This window comes from Mirounga leonina, unplaced genomic scaffold (assembly GCF_011800145.1).
Source record: "Mirounga leonina isolate KUSES-001 unplaced genomic scaffold, KU_Mleo_1.0 Mir_91, whole genome shotgun sequence".
Taxonomy (NCBI): Eukaryota; Metazoa; Chordata; class Mammalia; order Carnivora; family Phocidae; genus Mirounga; species Mirounga leonina.
In genome coordinates, this window is record NW_023270839.1 from 26,315,881 (window position 1) to 26,335,192 (window position 19,312).

Genomic DNA, 19,312 nt, shown 5'->3' on the forward strand with positions numbered 1-19,312 from the left:
GATTTTTTTCCTGCTTTCACCACCTTCGTTCAGTTTTGTAATCATCTCATCTTGTGCCTGGTTTGTCTTCTGCACCTGTTGAATCACATGTGGAACTTCTCCCTAGTTTTCAAAAAAACTCAAGCAAATTTGACTGACACTTTAAGGAAGTGGGAGAAATTCCACTTATGGGGGGCGGGGCAATTGAAGCAGTTAGAGCAACAAAAACAACTTTAAGTGAATGTTAGAGTCTTGTTTCTTTTTTTTTTTTAAAGGGAAGGTTGACAGACATCTAGAGCTTTCTGCACAACTGTTGTTGGTGTTTTTTTTTTTAAGATTTATTTATTTATTTATTTGACAGAGAGAGGCACAGTGAGAGAGGGAACACAAGCAGGGGGAGTGGGAGAGGGAGAAGCAGGCCTCCCACAGAGCGAGGAGCCCGATGCGGGGCTCGATCCCAGGACCCTGGGATCATGACCTGAGCCGAAAGCAGACGCTTAACGACTGAGCCACCCAGGCGCCCCTAAAGAGTCTTTTTTCTTCAACTCTTTCTGCCACCCCACCATAAGAAACTCTTGATTGGTTAATTCATTCTTATGGTTTCTCTTTTTCTCCATCACCTCACATTCCTGGTGTCCTCTCTCTTAGATGGTCTCCAGAGAACTTCACATTCTTCTCCCCGTCTTTGGTTCCTACTCCCAAACTCAGCTCTGGGTTGGTGTTTTTGTTTGTTTTTTAATACTCAAATTCATCAAGGTACTCAGCAGAAAAAAACAAAACACACAAAAAACCTCCAACAACCAACTTCCTTTCTTAAGATCCAGCTTCAAAGGAGATGCAATTGTTTTCTTAGTTATGAAAAGTTTGCTAAGGTTAGTAGTTCTAAGCAGTACAGTATATTTCATATCGTTATCAGTCTTAAATCTTTTGGGAAAACAGTGCATGGCTTAGGTATAAAAGAACTACCATATTTTTGCGGGTATTTCATTGTAACAGAAAGGAAATTAACATTTATTGAAAGACTACTATATGTGAAGCACTATATTTATAAATTACAAATTTACTGGACCCCTATCTGGCAGACACTTTTACTTAAGGCATTTACTAGACCTTACCCTCCAGTTTTCCCATCCATGAGACACCTGGACTGTCCCTGGGGACTTTGTGACCATGGTCAGCAACTCCATCCATGCAACTTAATGTTTACAGATAATTGGAGCATCCAATCACTTTTCTCTAAGAGAGTACAAAGATCACCTTACGAGAAAGTTCAGACCTCTTGTTTTGTTTTTTGTAAGACTGGGCCTTTAACTGGTGTTAAAATGTGTATATATAATGTGTTTTAGGATCATGTTCCCTCTTTGACTAGAGGCGTGGCTTCGGAGAATGTTAACTTTTAGCCAGAATTTGAGGGGCTTGAAATCCCTTTTCTAGTCCTAAATCTCCACTCTGAAGAGTAAAATACGTAGTAGGTAACAGGCACAAGAGTCCCTGCTTCCTCCGCGGCGAAGGCCAGGATGCGAATAACACCAGGGTGATCGAACAGGCCCGGACAAACACTGGGCCAACGCGACCAGCGGGAAAGCGCACGGAAGCTCAGTCTAGCCTGGGCCCTGCCCTCGCCGCCCACCCAAAACGTCCTTTTTACCCCTCCCACCTCCCTGGCGTGAGCAAGACTGCGGAAGAGGAAGTAGTCACCGGCGGGCGGGCGCGCGCGGGCGCAGCCCCGCCTCTCCGTGACGTCGAAGACGCGACGCGTCGTAACGCAGTGAAAACTGGGAAAAGGGGATGAGCTGGGCTGGTTTCCGTCGGGCTAGCGAAGGCTAATTCTTCTTCGAGTTGGTGGAAGATGGGCCTTTGGAGAGGAGGCCGGCGTTAGTCAAGCGCGCCTGGCGCCACGGTGAGTGTAGGTCTGGGTCCTGGCCTTTGTTCCTCGGGAAGCCGTCTGCATTGAACGGCTTTTCTTTTCACAACCTGCTCGTCACCGGGGAGACAGGTCCTGTCCGCCGAGAGGGATGGTACAACCCCGAACATAGAATCGGCTTTTAGAGGAAGGGCCCAACCTCGAGTCTTTCCCGCTGCCTCCCCAGGGTTGTGCAGTGAGTTTCGTGTAGTTTTTTCAGGTTTTCCGGTCTTAGAAGGTGGCCTTGACCATCCCTCGTTCTTCAACACCTAAACCCGACTTTGACCTCCTTCCTCTGGCCTCCGTTTTCTGATTTTCTGCTATCGAGCTACAGTCCCAGGCCTTTAATACAGCCCCTCACAGTGTTTCCCAGTACCTTCTTTGTCTCAGTCGAACTTAGTTTTAGTGCAGTCCAAGTATGAGTTTAAAGAACCTATAAGCTCATCAGTTAAAACTATGACTTCCGTAAATAAAAGCTTTTCTTTGCTAAAATGTGGCCTCTCCTAGTTGTGGGACAGGTAAATTTCACCTCCACTCCACCTTGGAAATTTCAGAACCCTGAATCGCAGTGATGTTCATTTATACATAAAGCTGCAGACTACACTTCGGGTTTAATTCTTTTCTCCAGTTCATTCTGTGACCTTGAAGCAAGTCACTTAATCACTAACAAAATATTTACCTGAAGGAATTTAGTATTTCTTAAGCACCCTGAGGGTTTCAGATGAAAGGGATGTTACTGTTTCTGAATCTGCCAGCAGTGTTAGTTTTGTGTATCTTTTGCTGAAGCCATTAAAAATGTCAAGTGGTATTTGTTAAGGAACTGTACCTGTTCTGGGCTTGCTCTGTGGCTTTGCTATGTAAGCAGATTTTGCATTTCAACATTCTGCTTAAGGTTCCCTGATGAATGTCTTTCCTGATGGATTTAGATAGTTTGTCATGACTCCACAGTACTGGGCCATTTTATCTGAAAGGTGATGTAGGTTGTGCTATGCCTTTATCCTATTGCAGTGGCTGCCTTGAAATGTGTATTCTTTTTCTTGTGACACATTGAGTACATCTTTAAAATTAGATAGTAGGAACCTTATAATAGTAAAACAACAGCTTGTTATTAATGACATAAATATGCATTAATTGCACATAAGTGTGTAGGTATGTATTGTATTCTTTGAGAAAGCAATGCATGAGAAAAACTAACAAAAACATTTTAAAGATGTCTCTTTAGTATTTAACTTTATATATTTACGTGACGTTTAATAATCATTATAACTATTTGTTTATTAATATGAACATATTGGGAAAGATCCAAAATGGCTTTTGTAAAGTAAGACAGTTGGAAAATAAATCCAGCACATCAAATTTTTTTCCATAAAATGTCTAGCATTATATTTCATTATGAATTTTTTTACATGAAGATACAGTTATTTTTGTAGAGATTAAAAGAAAAATGTGCCCGTCAAATATGAGTTGTTAACTATATTGGATATACTTAAGGAAACATTTTTTTTTTTTAAATCTTGGTTATTGTCCCAATTACCTATTGATATATAACAAATCACTCCAAACAGAGTAGCTTCAAACTGTTATATTTCTCTGGGCTAACTGGAGTCAGCTGGTTGGTTCTCACTTAGAGTTTCATGCATTTGTGGTCAGATAGGCAGCCAGGGTTGAAGTCATCTGAAAGCTTAACTGAGTTGGACATCCAAGATGGCTCATTTGCATGAATGGCAGTTGATGTTGGCTGGTAGTTCAGCTAGGGATGTCATCTGGAGCGCCTGTGCATGGCCTCTTCATGGGGCTTGGACTTCTCGTAGCATGAGTTTGAGTTTCAAAAGCAAGTATTTGAAGAAACAGAAGTGGAAGCTGTCTCTTAGCTTGAACCCAGAAATTGGCATAGCATTACTTCCAACATTCTCTATTAGAGCAGCCAGAGTCCTCCGTCCCACAGATGATAGACCCCTTCATATTTTGGAGAGAAGAATATCATCTTTAGCCTACCATAATTTTATTGATAAAGTTGTATTAAAGTAATTTTGGATTTAATAGTAGATGCGGAACAGGACACACTTCTGATTTCTTTAACCGTAATATTTTGTATTTTCATGGCACATTATAATTTTCAGAGCATTTTTCTGCAGTCAAATGCTCTACCACTGAGCTATACCCCCTCAGAGCATTTTTCTGTATGGACTTTTTCATTTGATACCTATGAGAACTCTGTAGAAGCAGGTGACTCATTCCCATTTGCAGATGGAGGTAAACTGAGGAGTGGCAGTGGGTGTTGGGGGGAGGATTTAAGGAATTTGCTCAGAGTCATGTGATAATGGAAAGTGAGACTAAGACCTACAATGCTTTCATAATATAAAGCTTATAGTAAATGTTGAAATGTTATAATTAAGCTTATTTGGAATTCCATATTTATCACCATACTAATTCAAGTAAAATCGCACTCAAGTGTAGTGAATAAAGTCAGTGTCTCTAACACATTACAGTTCAGTTTTTCATGGTCCTAAATTCTCTGAAACGTACAAATAATGATGTGAACCTGTATGTCTTTCTAATATAGTGAAATGAAATTGTTACACATTGTAATACCAATTTCAAAACAAAGACCTTAAACAGTTATGGGTCTAGGAATCTTGAACGCTTTATTTTCTCAGTTACAGAATTTTAAAAATGAAAATGATTTCTCATAATTTTTATACCTTGGAAATTATATGACTTAAAATGTTGATTTCAGCTAGAACCTAATTGTCATCTTCGTACCGTTTCACTACTTCTAGTACCATGTTTATATCCATTTTTTATGTCCATGGATCTCTGTCTTGACTGCATGGTAGAATTTACCTGAGGAGCTTTTAAAAAATATCTAGGTGCAAGTCCCATGCTCTGAGATTCTGATTTAACCATTTAGGAGTAGGTTCTGAGCATCGTTATTTTGTTGTTCTGAAGGTGATTCTAATATATGGCTAAGAATGAGAACCATGTCTTTTTTTTTTTTTCTACATACTAAGTATGATCTGGTTCCCTACTCATTTATTTTGCGTATGCTAAAAAAATTAAGGAGATAAGGAGGGAGAGAATGTATGAAATGGATTATGGTTATAAATATAAGTAGACACCTGTTATGGAAAACAGTTACCCTTCAGGTTTTTTTCTAGGAATAGTCTTAATAAAAGCTACAGATTTTGGCATGGTTTGTTAGTACCTATATGATGGTACTTTGCTTTGTATTAACATTGTTAACTTATCTTTCATCTTAAGAGGTAGAAACTTTGTTAGGAGGTATATATATATTTTTTATTTTTTTATTTTTTTTAAAGTAGACTCCATGCCCAGCGTGGAGCCCCACACGGGGCTTGAACTCACGACCCTGAGATCAAGACCTGAGCTGAGATCAAGTCAGACACTTAACCTACTGAGTCACCCGGGCACCCCAGGAGGTATATTCTTTATATTCCCTATAGCTCCTGACACTACACCTTGAATAGATGTAGATACTCTAAATGTTTGCCAAGTAGAAGATAGTTTATATAGTCAATCTTCAGAACTAGGACTAGTTATTTTCCTTTTTTTTTTAGTTTTGTAAGAACTTTATGAAAATTCTTTGAAGTTCTTTTTCTGTGGTGTCCATAATATCGCACTTTCCTGGTTTTTCTTCAATCTGTTTCTTCCTCTTTGGGGAACATTGCCCTTCATCCTCCTCCCCACCAAGCCCTTCAAGTATCTTGTCAGTTGTAGAGAAACAAGATTTCATTTTCTTGTTGATTCATTCTCCTGCTTTTAGTTACTAGTATAAATAATGTCTGTGTTTTTAAAAATATACATAAAAGCCAAAAAAAAAACCAAAAAAAAAAAAAAGAAGAAGAAGAAAGGGCGCCTGGGTGGCTCAGTTGGTTAAGCGACTGCCTTCGGCTCAGGTCATGATCCTGGAGTCCCGGGATCAAGTCCCGCATCGGGCTCCCTGCTCGGCGGGGAGTCTGCTTCTCCCTCTGACCCTCTTCCCTCTCGTGCTCTCTGTCTCTCATTCTCTCTCTCTCAAATAAATAAATAAAATCCTTTAAAATATATATATATATATATATACATAAAAGCCAAGAAAATCAGATTATTTTAAGTCATATCCCAGATAATATATCATTTAAGCATCAATGCTTTGTTACCTCCCAAAACAATAGGGATTATCAAAATTAACGTTAATGCCTTAATAGTTGGTTTAATATTTGTCTGGTCTCTCTGTGGACCTGATCTCTGCTTACATATTTACATCTCTATCAAGGCATCTTTAGATGTTCCTTTTGCATACATGTTTAAAATTTCCTGTGAATCAGTGATCATTATTTGGGAGTAATTTGCCCACCAGGGGACATTCAGCAATGTCTGGAGACATTTTTGGTTGTCACAGCTGGAGGGGGATGAATTACTACTGGCATCTAGTGGGTAGAGGCCAGGGATGCTGCTAAATATCCTGCAATGCACAGGGCAGCCTCCTATAACAAAGTTTTGGGTTCAAAATAAGAATAGTGCCCAGGTTGAGAAATGCTGCTTGTACACTGATCAGTTTTTTAAACTAGTGTTGGTTTGTTGTTGTTGTTGTTGTTAAACAGCACTACCATTCTGTGTGTGTGTACACACAAGAGAAGATTTTCTGTTTCAGTCAGTCTGTTCTGTTACAAAAGCATATTTCTCCCTTTTTGTGTTCTCTTTTGCAATGGCCTGCTGGTTATTCTTATCCAAAGTATTATTCCTTGTTCCTATTTCCTTCAAATCCGTCTTGCATATCCCCACTTTGACCCGACCTCAGGTATCATTTTCCCCTTCAAGAACTGGCTTGTTGCCTGTTGAATAAATTATAAACAATTCTTGATGGCTTCAGAAGCCCTCCATAATATGACTCCATCTCCTTACCTAATATAATTTATTGTTAGCCAACAGTTATTAAGTGTTGACAGTAAGGACTGAGGTCAGTGCTAGGGATCTAGCATGTCAGAGTAGTGACATGTAAAGAAGATATGTACTCGTAATCCCTTGATCAAATTGATTATTTCCCTGTACTCATGGTCCCCAGTTTACAATGGTTTGACCTAGGATTTTTCAACTTTATGATGGTGTAAAAGTGATACACGTTCAGTAGAAACTGTACTTCAGATTTTGAATTTTGATCTTTTCCCAGGCAGCAATATGTGGTACTGGGCAGTGACAGTGAGCCACAGTGCCCAGTCAGCCATGTGATGGTGGGGGTGAGCAACGATAGACTTCCAGCTATTCTGTTTTTCACTTTCAGTATAGTATTCAATAAATTACCTGAAATATTAACACTCTGTAATAAAATAGCTTTGTGATAGATGGTTTTGCCCAACTATTGGCTAAGGAAGTGTCCTGAGCATGTTTAAGGTAGGCTAGGCTAAGCTGTGATGTTTGTTGGATTAGGTGTATTAATGTATTTTTGACTTAATGGTATTTTCAACTTCTTACGGATTTATTGGGACATAACCCCTTCATGAATTGAGAAGGATTTGTAATTCCTATAGTATTCCTTATTTTTCTCATTGCCTTCCCATACTTAATTCCTCATTTTGTGTCTTTGTTCATGTTGGTTTCCTTTTCTGGAATACCCTCCTTTCTCACTCAATTCATAGCTAAATCTTATCCTTAGGGATAGTTCTTGTCTCTGCCTCATCATATCATCATGAGCACTTCATACTTATGAGGGTCTTAAAACCTAGTCATAATTGTCATTTGGTTGAAATAGTATACTAAGGCAATGACATAGATTGTACATACTATAGAATTTAGACCAAGAAATGAACTCCCAATAGCTGGGACCATCAAGGATGAAAGAAGTGGAACTTAAGTTGGTCCTTGAAGGAAGAGGGACCAGCACCAAAGAGAGTGCACTCTAGGCTGGATGAAGCTACACCAAATTTTCTCCTTCTTTTGGGGCACCTGGGTGGCTCAGTTGGTTAAGCAACTGCCTTCGGCTCAGGTCATGATCCCAGGGTCCTGGGATCGAGCCCCACATCAGGCTGCCTGCTCTGCGGGAAGCCTGCTTCTCCCTCTCCCACTCTCCCTGCTTGTGTTCCCTCTCTCGCTGTGTCTCTTTCTGTCAAATAAATAAATAAAAATCTTTTTTTTTTTTTTAAGATTTTTATTTATTTATTTGACATAGTGAGAGAGAGCACAAGCAGGAAGAGCAGCAGAGGGAGAAGCAGGCTCCCTGCTGAGCAAGGAGCCCAATGCAGGACTCCATCCCAGGACCCTGGGATCATGACCTGAGCCGAAGGCAGACCCTTAACCAACTGAGCCACCCAGGCATCCCTGAATAAATAAAAATCTTTAAAAAAAAAAAATGTTCTGCTTTTTTTGACTTCCCAGTGACTGGAGTCACATATTAATATACAGTGTAGCAATTAATTGTTGGCTTATTATTTAATAGGTATTAGTTTGGTCTTGGTAACTAAACTAAGACATTTGGATCAGAAGCTCTGTGTTAGTCTTGAAGCTTGTACCACAGTATAAATTAGTGGACTGCTTTCTTCACAGAAAAGTTCTTGCTGCTAGTGTGCTTAATTGATTTACATCTGTCATAAATTTCTTATTTTATCACAGACTGGTAACAGTTCCCCAGCTGTCTCTGGTCTGTGGGCCACGCTTGAAGTAGCATTGCTCTGCAGAACTTTTACACTTTTTCAGTTGTAACCTATAGTAAGAAATAACATTTTACATTTCAATCCAGTGTTATATGCATACACATACACAACCCAAACTGAAGTTTCATGAAACAATACTTAACCTTACTATATGTGACATGCTCTGATATTTTCTCTTCAATTTTATTTTTTTTAATGCTGATTGTGACCTTATGGATTTGGAAACACTGCCCTTGGGGCACCTGGGTGGCTCACTCGGTTAAGCATCAGACTCTTGGTTTCAGCTCAGGTCATGATCTCAGGGAGGTGGGATCCAGCCTCCGTGTGGAGCTCTGTGCTCAGTGGGGATTCTGCTTGGGATTCTCTCCCTCTCTCTCTCTCCATCTGTTCCTTCTCCCCCTCCCTCCCTCTCTCTTTCTCTGCCTCCCTGTCCCTCTCAAATAAATAAATAAATAAAAACAAAAAAACGCTGCTCTCACACAGTTATTAGCTCAGTGCTAGACATATAGTAGATACTCAGAAAATACCAGAAGTTTTAGCAATGACTAATTCTTAAAAGGGTTGAGCCTTCTTAATACTTTAGGATTACTTTAAAATAGTTCATGATTACTTACTTGTCTGTGGCATTTAAACTAGAATGAGTATAGATTGGATTATGTGAAATTTAAGGCAATCAGAAGATATAATGAGTGCTGTTGCTGTTTAAGGGGAGAAATGGACTGAGATGATGGATGCCCAATGGAGACAAACTTTGCTCTACTTTTAGCATTGCCAAGGACCTAGGCAGTGGCTGGTGTGAAGCCCTAGTTAAGATATCAGGACCAGTTTGAATGACCACAAACCTCAGTCTTCACCTTTTTACTTTTTAGTCTTCACTCTGGTTCAAGTCATCTATCTTTACTCTTTCTCTTTGGAAGAATCAGAAGGCTGTCATAAACAGAGGGGGATACATATGCCTTCCTTCCCCCCCCGCCCTATTTTGTTAACTGATTTTCAGCACTGTCTGGATTTCACTTTTGGAGCATTGCTGTGTGACTAAAGCTGAAGTATTTAATCTTTATCAGATTTACACATCTTAAGAAAATTATTTTTTTAGAAGAACTTTAATTTTTCTCGCATATACTTTGTTTTTATTTTTTAATGCACAATCCTTTTTGAAGCATAACATAGTTTTAATAGATTGTATGTTATATTTAGTTCTAGATATAAACAAATAGGTTCTATAAATTATTTGAGTTCTATACTTATTGAACATTCTTTTATAAGTATCAGTAGGATTGTTACAACAACAAAAACTGCAGCTGCTCTTTTCCTTGTTTTTACTGTTTTAGCCAAAATAAAGAAATTGTGAATTCATTCAGTCATATATTTTATGTCAACCTATTTTGAAATCTTTTTAAAGGCAAAGTGCAGCAGAATGATCAAGAATTTAACACATTATATTTCACGTAGATTTAAGTTGCATGTGTATCCTTCTTTGCTTTCTCATTTGATTAGGGGAAAATACCCTGTACATTGTACTTTGACTTCTGCAGAAATCTGTGATTGTAGAGGCTGAAACAGCAATTAAAGTAAGGCTGTAAGTATTTTTAACACCAGGCATCTTATTTGACAGTGTCACTTATATAATTTTGTAAATGAAAATGAAAACAACTGTGGTCCTTTGATGACATTATCAGAGAAAATTGTTACTTATTTCAGCTGTTCTCAAAAATCATATAAGGACAGGAGAGCCTGACTGGTTCAGGTCAGTAGAATGTGCTGCTCTTGATCTCAGCATTGTAAGTTTGAGCTTCACATTGGATGTAGAGATTACTGAGGGGCACCTGTGTGGCTCAGTCAGTTGAGCTTCTGACTCTTGATTTCAGCTCAGGTCATGATTTCACGGTTGTGAGATAAAGCCCTGTATTGGGCTCCGCACTCAGCATGGAGTCTGTTTGTCCCTCTCTCTGCTCCTTCCCTCTGCTCATGCTTCCTCTCTCCCTCTCTCTAAAATAAATAAATAAAAATCTTAAAAAAAAATAAATCTTTAAAAAAATCAACTAAGGGTAGAAAAGTTAACTTTAAACTGTCAGTAAAAACTTTGTCACTATAATCTTATACCTTCCCTCCATGTGTCTAATCGTTAGCCAAGTCCTCTATCTTTGCAGTGTCTCATGTATCTGCCTCCTTCATTTCCATCTCTCCTGCCCTAGTTCTGACCTTCATCATCTTTCCTTAGGATCATTATCATAGATTACTAGTGTCTTTCTTGTCTTGTCTTTTAAAGCCTAACTCTGTAGCATTTCAGTTTGGATCACATAACTCTTCTTCAGAACCTTATGGTTTTCTATTACGTTTAGAAAACAAAGTAAATGCTTTATTGTGACATTTAAGGTCTTGTATTTTCTGTTCCCAGACTATTTTTTTCAGGCTTTCCTATCTAGTAGCTCCTTGCTCATTCTCTGTATTGGCTAGTTCCTAAAGATGTTCTTTACTCTCGTGGTTTTTTTCCCCTCATACAGTACCTCTTCTCTGTTAAAAACCTTCTCCTACCAAGATTCACGTAAATGTTGTCTTTTCCAAGATCCCTCTAGTCATACTTAATCTTTCTTCTTAATTTGTCTTATTGTATGTTATTTATAACTCTTTAGAGTTAGATATCTTACTGTGTTGTATTACCACTGCTTACAACTTTTTCTTTCACATTAGTTTTTTTAAACTTTTTGGGGAAAGGTATCACATCTAATCTTTGAGTTCCTGGAAGCACAATGTCTTCTATACAGCATGATATCTGTGAATGTTTGAATTGAATTTAACCTTGAGATAGGTAATGGTTTACAATTTTAAGTTACCTAGGTAGCACATGTAGTTTTTATATTAGTTTTTCCAAGAGCCAAGCTTTAAAGGTAAACATGAGAAACAGATTCACCTGAGAGTATATTCTAGACCTTTATTTTAGAAGGTTCAAATCAATAGCTTTCTTTCCCCAGCCAAGAAACCTAACTGTCATGAATCAACAAAATAGACTCTTGACTTTTTGAACATACATTCTGTGGTTAGACCACTAGCACTTGTGACCCAGATAGAGGATAGAATTGGAAAAACAGATACTTTCAGACTGGTACCTGGCTAATCTGCCTAATTCTGGCTTCAGTCCCTTTCTTAGTACACTTAGTAGTATCACCAACAAAAAGTGATTGGGCTTTTGGGGAATTACATTTCAAGAGGTAGCCTGTATCAGGGGAGCAAATACTGGCTTTCTCTTGGTTAAGTAAGCTTCACATCTTAGCTGAACTAGTTGAGGGCAGAAAAGTCAAGAGTAGCTCTTGTTACTGTTATCTTACTGTCTTCTGGCCCTCAATAATAGTCCCACCTCCAATGTCCCCTGCCTGTACCACAGGTTTCCTTAAACACCTTCCCAAAGAGTTAGTTTCTTGACCTTACTTTGCTTCCCCTTAGTCAAATGTATTTCTCCTCAACTGTTGCTTCTTCTTATTTCAGTAGAAATCATGTTTCTGGAGAACCATCCCACTCTATCCCAGCATTCTCTTTTTTATTGCCAGTTTGTTGTTGTTGTTTTAAGTTATCTACAGCCTGCTTCCATTTCTTTATTCCTTAATGCTCATGTTCTTGCTTCCATTCACACCACTGTATGGAAGCTGTCTGTACTCCAAAAGTTTTATGTATCAGGCTCTTCCAATATTCCAAATATATTTTTAAAATCAATATTTAAATATTTAAATAAAAATATTTAAAAACATACATATTTTGTGTTTGCTTGTGTTACCCATACTTCCTAACTTTCACATGTGTCTGGGTATTATCATGTTTGTAAGCAATTGCACATTTTTATTCGTATTTGCATTGTTATACAATATAGTTAATAGTTTTCTTTAAAAATTTTTATGAAATATAAGTATGTTACTTATATTCTTTTATATGTTATAAAGCATTATAGTAAAATGATTACCCTGTGATCACCTTTGAATGTGCCACCCAACTTGAGGAATAAAACCTTATTGGTATCCCTAAAGCTCCTTGTATGTGCCTCCTGATTACATCCTCTGCCTCCCCAGAAATAGAATTTTCTGTTTATCATTTCCTATCTGCCTTTATAGGTTTACTTTATTTGTATCCTTAGGCAATACACTGTTCAATTTAGTTTGTTTTTAAACTTTATACAAATGGTGTATATGCCATACACACCATGTGTATTCCTGTTTTTTCACTCAGAGTTGAGGGGATAAAGCAGGAGGTGAGAATATGGTGGGTGTGGGGAGGAGAGGGTGTTCTCTGGTTAAACTGTTTATCCTGCGACGTCAAGGACCATGTCTTATATACTTGTTGTATCTTTAACACATAGCTTAGTGTTTCTTGCAAATTAAGATACTCAGATGATGCTGTTGTCTCTGTAATTGTGAGGAAATCCAAGGGATCCCTATCATACTCTTTACTTAATGGGTGCTCTTAGCTGGTTTGGTGATGAATTGTTAATGAATTAGATATCTAACTAGAAGGACATATTTAGTGTTTGTTGATCCATTTGGGTGTAATGGTGTGGTCCAGAAGTTTTTTTCCTCTCCTATCACTATAGCTTTAGAGACAGAACACAGCCGGGAGTGAAAAGTGTAGAAAGTACTTATGTATGAAATCATTGTCTCTAAATGCATAGATCTGAAACTACTAAATAAAGTGTTTGGCTAAACATGTTTGTAGACACATAGAGCAAGTATAGGTGGAAAAAAATGAACATTTAAAAAATGTAACATATAGAGAAAAATAGCTAGGTTTGGTGACTAAGAGTGGGTTAATTTCACAGGGTTAGAAGGGATGAGTTTCAAATCACAAAGTATAAAACATGACTCAAATCAAAGCAAATCAGGGCACCTTGGAGTTTCACGTAAGTGAACAGATGCCTTCCCCCCCCCCCCCAAGTTGTACCTTAGCTTTTCAGGATTAGATATTTATGGATGACCATTCATCTAATAAAAGTGAATTGGTAAAATAAAGAGCATTAAGATAGTGAAGTGATAGGGGAAAAAAGTTATAATCTTTTAAATGCATTTATGTAACTACAGGCATACCTTGGAGGCATTATGAGTTCAGTTCCAGACCACTGCAATAGAAGAAAAATCACAATAAAAAGAATCAAATGAATTTTTTTGTTCTGCAGTGTATATAAAAGTTATGTTAACACTGTACTGTAGTCTAGTTAGTGTGTGATAGCATTATGTCTAAAAAAAAATGTACAGTCCTTAATTAAAAAAATACTGTATTGCTGCCTGGGGAGATGGTGGAGTAGGAGGACCCTAAGCGCACCTTGTCCCAGGGGTAGTACTAGATAATGCTCACATCAGCATAAATAACGCAGAAAACAATTTGAAGACTGGCAGAACAAACTTCACAACTAAAGATAGAGAAGAGGCCACATCAAAGATGGTAGGAAGGGCAAAGACACGGTTTGAGAGCAAAATGGCCTGCAGCTGTCTGTGTTGGGGAGGGAACTGGTGGTGAGAAGGGTGAAAAACAGACTTTCACACCAGGGAGCCCACAGGGAAGATGATTCCCCATAACCATTTGCTTTGAAAGTGAGAGGAGCTGCATTTTCAGAGTTCCAACAACCAGTGAGACTTACAGTCTGGAATTTTATTTTATTGTATTTATTTATTTTTTATTTTTTAAAGATTTTATTTATTTATTTGACAGAGAGAGACACAACGAGAGAGGGAACACAAGCAGGGGGAGTGGGAGAGGGAGAAGCAGGCCTCCCGCTGAGCAGGGAGCCTGATGCAGGGCTCGATCCCAGGACCCTGGGATCATGACCTGAGCCGAAGGCAGACGCTTAACGACTGAGCCACCCAGGCACCCCCTCAGCCTGGAATTTTAAAAATCAGCAGGCTTGGTTCTGGAAGAGCCAGGAGGGCATTAGGAAGTGAGTCCCCAACCTTGAAGAGACAGCACAACAAACAGCTTGCAGAGATACAGACTGAAAGCAGTAGTGAAAAATATTGGGGGCAAACAGGAGGGAGAGTAATTTACTCATCTCAGAGTGTGGCCTGGAGAGGCAGGGGATCACGGGGAGACCGCATCAGGAACAAAGGAGCTGGTACATGCCATTTCCTTCCCCTACCACCCAGTATAAACACACTGCCAGCTGCAGGAACCAGCACAGCCACCAACATTCACTACGTAACTTGCATACACCAAGCCCCAGCCCCATGCTTCAGCAGATCTGCCCTTCCCAGTCATACTTGGCTCAGTCCGGGCACTGCAGACCCCACCAACACTTTGTCTCTTGACCCTCGCATTTTGTGGGACCTCAGTTCTGCCGCAGCAGTGGTACATCTCATTTTGCAAGCAGACCACCACACACCTTGTTAAAACACACCCCACCCAGCCTGGACCAAGCCCTGCCTACAACAGGCAAAGAGCCTCTGCTAACAACTGGACTGAAGGAAAAAGAGGCTAGTTTTCAACAATAGAGCACATATAACACACATAGGAGACACTTCCTGAAGCACCAGGCCCTGGGGAACAGGGGACATTGCACACAGGGCACTACAGGACCTCTTCTTCATAAGGCCGTTACTGTGAAGAGCAAGAGATATAGCTGACTTTTTGAAAACACAGAAGCAGACACAGAGAGTTAAACAAAATGAGGAGATAGAGAAATATGTCCCAAAAGAAAGAACAAGACCAAACCACACCAAGAGACCTAAGTAATATGCCTGATAGAAAATTTAAAGTAGGGGCGCCTGGGTGGCTCAGATGGAGCATCTGCCTTCAGCTCAGGTCATGATCCCAGGGTCCTGGGATTGAGCCCTGCATTGGGCTCCCTGCTTGGCAGGGAGCCTGCCTCTCCCTCTCCCTCTACTGTTCCCCCTGCTTGTGCTCTCTTGCTCTCTCTGTCAAATAAATAAATAAAATCTTTTAAAAAAGGAAAAAGAAAATTTAAAGTAATTATCACAGAGATAGTCACTGGACTTGAGAAAAGAGTGGAGGACATCAGTGAGACCCTTAAAGAGAGAAAAAAATCAGATATCAAGAACATAATAAATGAAATTAAAAATACACTTGATAGAATAAGTAGCAGGATAGATGAAGCAGAGAAATGAATTAATGACCTGGAAGACAGAATAATGGAAAGTAATCAAGCTGAGCAAAGTAGAGGAAAGAAAATTTTTTAAATTGAGAAGAGTCTTAAGAACTTGGTGACTCCATCAAAGTGTAATAACATTCACATTATAGGGATCCCAGAAGAAGAAGAGGTAAGGGGGCAGAAAATTTATTTGAAGAAAGACTAGCTGAAAACTTCCCTAATCTGGGGAAGGAAATATATCCAGATCTAGGAGGCACAGAGATTGCCCCCAAAAATTCAGTGCAAGGAGGTCCACCCCAAGACACATGGTAATTAAAAAAGCAAAAAGTAGGGGCACCTGGGTGGCTCAGTCTTTAAGCACCTGCCTTCGGCTGAGGTCATGATCCCAGGGTCCTGGGATTGAGCCCCGCATTGGGCTCCCTGCTCTGTGGGAAGCCTGCTTCTCCCTCTACCACTCCCCCTGCTTGTGTTCCCTCTCTCGCTGTGTCTCTGTCAAATAAATAAATCTCTTTAAAAAAAAAATTAAAAAGCAAAAGGTAGTAATAAAGAAAAAATTTTAAAGCTGCAGAGAAAAGGATAAAAGGGAAACCCCATAAGGCTATCAGCATATTTTGCAGCAGAAACTTTTCAGGCCAGAAGAGAGTGGCATGATATATTCAAAGTCCCAAAAGGAAAAAATCTGCAGCCAACAATACTCTATCCATCAAGACTATCATTCAGAAGAGGAGAGAGAGAGTTTCTCAGACAAAACTGAAGGAGTTCATGAGCACTAAACCAGCCCAACAAGAAATATTAAAGGGAACTCATTGAGTGGAAAGGAAAGACCGTGAGAGTATGAAAAGTAAAAAACAAAAGCAGTAAAAATAAGTATTTCTTTAAAAATCAGTTAAGGGATTCATAAAAATAAATGGATGTAAATTGTCACACCAATATACCTAAAACTTGGGGTGGGAGAGGAGTACGGAATAGATAGGTTCAAACTTAAGCAGTCATCAACTTAATATGAACTGCTATGCAGATGTTATATACAAACCTAATGGTAACCACAAATAAAAAACCAGCAATAGGGCGCCTGGGTGGTTCAGTCAGTTAAGCATCTGCCTTCAGCTCAGGTCATGATCCCAGGGTCCTGGGATCAAGGCCTGCGTCAGGCTCCCTGCTCCGCGGGAAGCCTACTTCTCCCTCTCCCACTCCCCCTGCTTGTGTTCCCTTTCTCGCTGTGTCTCTGTCTGTCAAATAAATAAATAAAATCTTAAAAAACAAAAAAAACAAAAACCAGTAATAGATATGCAAAGAACAAAGGAAAAGGAATCCAAGTATATCACTAAAGAAAGCCAACAAACTATGAAAGAGAGCAAGAGAAGAAAGAATAAGAGAAAAATCTATAAAAACAACCACAAGACAAGTAAAATATCAGTAATTACATATCTATCAATACTTAACTGTGAATGTAAATGGACTAAACACTCTAATCAAAAGTCATAGATAGAGTGGTTAATAAAACAAGGTACATCCAGATGCTGCCTGCAAGAGACTCATTTCAGACCAAAAGACACTTGCAGATTAAAAGTGAGGAGATGGAGAAACATTTACCATGCAGATGGATGCCAAAAGAAAGCCAGGGCAGCAGTACTTTATGTTGGACAAAATAGACTTTAAGACAAGACTATAACAGAGACAGAGACATTAAATAATCACAAAGGGGACAATCCAGCAAGAAGATATAACAATTATAAATACGCACCCAACGTAGGAACTTCCAAATGCATAAAACTGTAGGAAATAATCAGTAGTAACACAGGAACAATAAGGGACTTTAACACCCCATTTGCATCAGTGGACAGATCATCCAAACAAAATCAGCAGAGAAATACTAGTTTTGTTATTATTATTACTATTTTTTTTTTTTTAGCTATTTAATCTCTACACCCAACGTGAGGCTCAAACTCTTGACCCCAAGATCAAGAGTCACCTGCTCTTCCAACTGAGCCAGCCAGACACCCTGGAAATAGTAGCTTTATTTATTTATTTATTTATTTTAAAGATTTTATTTATTTGACAGAGAGAGACACAGCGAGAGAGGGAACACAAGCAGGGGGAGTGGGAGAGGGAGAAGCAGGCTTCCCGCTGAGCCGGGAGCCCGATGCGGGGCTCGATCCCAGGACCCTGGGATCATGACCTGAGCCGAAGGCAGACGCTTAACGACTGAGCCACCGAGGCGCCCCGGAAATAGTAGCTTTAAATGACCACTGGACCAGATGGATTTACCAGATATATTCAGAACATTCCATCCTAAAACATTAGAATACACGTTCTCCACAATAGATCACATATAAATCCACAAAACAAGCCTTAACAAATTCAGGAAGATCAGAGTCATACTATGCATCTTTTCTGACCACAACATTGTGAAACTAGAAATCAACCACAAGAAAAAATCTGCAAAGACCACAAGTATATGGAGGTGAAATAACATGCTACTACGTAATGAGTGGGTCATCCAAAAAAATCAAAGAAGGAATAAAATATTACATGGAGACAAATTAAAATGAAAACAATGATCCAAAATCTTTGGGATGCAGCAAAAGCAGTTCAAAGGGGGAAGTTTATAGCAATACAGGGCTACCTCAAGAAGCAAGAATAATCTCAAACAACCTAACCTTAGAGAAGCTAGAAAAAGGAGCTAGAGAAAGGAGCTAGAGAAAGAAGAACAAACATACTTAAAACCAGCAGAAGGAAGGAAATAACAAAGATTAGAGCAGAAAAAGCAATAGAACAGATCAGTGAAACGAGGAGCTGGCTCTTTGAAAAGATAACAAAATTGGTAAACTGGTCAGACAAAAAAAAAAAAGGAGAGAGTGAACTCAAAAGTATAAATGAAAGAGGAGAAATAACAACACCACAGAAATACAGTTGTAGAGAATATTATGAAAAATTATATGCCAACAAATTGGACAACCCAGAAGAGATGGATAAAATCCTAGAAGCATATAGGCTACCAAAATTAAAGCAGGAAGAGATAGAAAATTTGAACAGACCAGTTAACAGTAAGGAAATTGAGTCAGTAATGAAAAACTCCCAACAAAAGTCCAGGACCAGATGACTTCACAGAATTCTACCAAACATTTGTTTTATTTTTTTAAGATTTTTTATTTATTTATTTGACAGAGACACAGCGAGAGAGAGAACACAAGCAGGGGGAGTGGGAGAGGGAGAAGCAGGCTTCCCACCAAGCAGGGAGCCCGATGCGGGGCTCGATCCCAGGACTGTGGGATCATGACCTGAGCCTAAGGCAGATGGTTAACGACCGAGCCACCCAGGCGCCCCTCTACCAAACATTTAAAGAAACGTTAATACCATTCTTTTCAGACTATTCCAAAAAATAGAAGAGAGAAAAACTTTCAAATTTATTCTGTGAAGCCAGTACCACCCTGATACCAAAACCAGATAAAGACACCACAAAAAAAAGCACTACAGGCCAATATATCCAATGAACATAGATGCAGAAATCCTCAACAAAATATTAGCAAACTGAATCCAAGAATACATCAAAAAAATCATACATCACAATCCAGTGGATTTATTCCCAGGATGCAAGGGTGGTTCAATATTCACAAATCAATCAACATGATGCATCACATCAGTAAAAAGAATGGAAACCATATGGTCATTCCAATAAATATGGCAAAAGCATTTGACGAA

The 19,312-nt window shown here is 39.1% G+C and overlaps 1 protein-coding gene across 5 annotated transcripts in view; it reads left to right on the plus strand.

Moving 5' to 3' along the window:
* The first annotated feature begins 1,749 nt into the window (after positions 1-1,749).
* Positions 1,750-19,312, plus strand: part of USP8 (ubiquitin specific peptidase 8) — a 75,326-nt gene continuing 57,763 nt past the window's right edge. For 2 of the 5 annotated variants that reach the window (XM_034994653.1, XM_034994656.1), the window contains exon 1: positions 1,751-1,879. The gene's annotated coding sequence lies outside the window, so the exon portion shown is untranslated. Of the gene's footprint in view, positions 1,880-5,259; positions 5,323-9,830; positions 10,109-19,312 lie in introns of those variants that run through there. The other 3 variants (XM_034994657.1, XM_034994654.1, XM_034994655.1) reach the window with 3 other exon arrangements.